This window comes from Mandrillus leucophaeus, unplaced genomic scaffold (genome assembly GCF_000951045.1).
Source record: "Mandrillus leucophaeus isolate KB7577 unplaced genomic scaffold, Mleu.le_1.0 Scaffold158, whole genome shotgun sequence".
In the NCBI taxonomy this organism is placed as follows: domain Eukaryota; kingdom Metazoa; phylum Chordata; class Mammalia; order Primates; family Cercopithecidae; genus Mandrillus; species Mandrillus leucophaeus.
The window spans coordinates 830,083-831,493 of NW_012101565.1; the positions used below are offsets into that span (position 1 = coordinate 830,083).

The window sequence follows — 1,411 nt, forward strand, 5'->3', positions numbered from 1 at the left end:
TTTTTGAGACGGAGTCTCGCTTTGTCGCCCAGGCTGGAGTGCAGTGGCCGGATCTCAGCTCACTGCAAGCTCTGCCTCCCGGGTTCACGCCATTCTCCGGCCTCAGCCTCCCGTGTAGCTGGGACTACAGGCGCCGCCACCACGCCCGGCTAGTTTTTTGTATTTCTTAATAGAGACGGGGTTTCACCGTGTTAGCCAGGATAGTCTCAATCTCCTGACCTCGTGATCTGCCCGTCTCGGCCTCCCAAAGTGCTGGGATTACAGGCATGAGCCACCGTGCCCGGCCCCACCCCATTCTCTACTAGTGTAGTGATGAGGTTCGACCCCCATGTTACAAAAGCCGGGCAAGCAGGTGAAGCACCCCCAGCAACAAAATCCAACGTCACAAACATGCAAAGGCCACTGCTTTCCAAAAGTATTGCTACTTCCTGAGAACAACTTTATTGGCAACTGCTTCAAATTGGGCCCCTGACCGTTTCCCATCGCCTCTCTAACTGCACCTGAGTGTCCTCACCTGCAAGAAAGCACACATGTCCCCGGGGCCCTGGGGTGAGCAGCAGGATGGTTCCACAGAGGTGAGCCTGGACCCAGGACACTGCTGCACCTGTGGCTGGAGTGACACCGAAAACACAGCAGCAGCTGAGAGGGCAGGAGAGGTGACCGGCCGCGAGCCTCTGTTGGCTCCAGCCACCAAGGGATGGTGCTTATTCCTGACCCCATTACTACGCAACCAGGCTCTCTAGAAGTTTACATTAGCTGGTCCCGAGCATCTTCCTGGGTGTAATACGCCATCCTGTTCACGTTTTTTAAATCACTATTAAGTAAAGGCGGTTTTTTTTTTTTGTTTTTTTTTTTGAGACAGGGTCTCACTATATTGCCCAGGCTGGTCTCAAACCCTGAGCTCAAACGATCCTCCTGCCTCAGCCTCCCAAAGTGCTAGGATTACAGGTGTGAGCCACCACACTGGCCCTTAAGTAGACTATTTTGAATGCTGCACAGAGACTCCCCTGAAAATAGCCAGTTCGTGGGTTTTAGTTGGGAACCTATGGCTTTAAATGCGTCAGACCAAAAGAAAAAGAAAAACAGCTGCAAACCTGAGGTGTTACAAGGCGGCCGCCAGCAAAGTGATCCAGGAGAAGGGAGGCAGTTCACCGCGCCAGAGGGGAAGGGCAGGGTAAAGGCCAGCTCCATGAGGAAAGGCCCTGGGGCAAAGCGCACCCAAAGTCGTCACTCTGGGGCAGAAGACAGAGCGGGATCCCATCAGCGACGGCTGTTTCCAGACCCTCTTCCTAGGCAGCCAGAGCAGCACCTCTGGTCAGGTGCAGGGCCCAGGCGGAAAGTCAGGAGCCAAGGGAGCGATGGGGGCGGGTGGGGCAGCGAGGGAAGAGGACACCGAGGGGGAGGGGCGGTG

General features: G+C 55.5%; 1 protein-coding gene across 2 annotated transcripts in view; it reads right to left on the bottom strand.

Annotated features, from left to right (window-relative positions):
* Window positions 1-1,411, bottom strand: part of TOP1MT (topoisomerase (DNA) I, mitochondrial) — a 53,401-nt gene that overhangs the window by 43,839 nt on the left and 8,151 nt on the right. Inside the window, exon 2 of one of the 2 annotated variants that reach the window (XM_011975643.1) lies at window positions 1,095-1,232. The exons of the other annotated variant lie outside the window; for it this stretch is intronic. The gene's annotated coding sequence lies outside the window, so the exon portion shown is untranslated. The remainder of the gene's footprint in view (window positions 1-1,094; window positions 1,233-1,411) is intronic. 2 annotated transcript variants of the gene reach the window in all.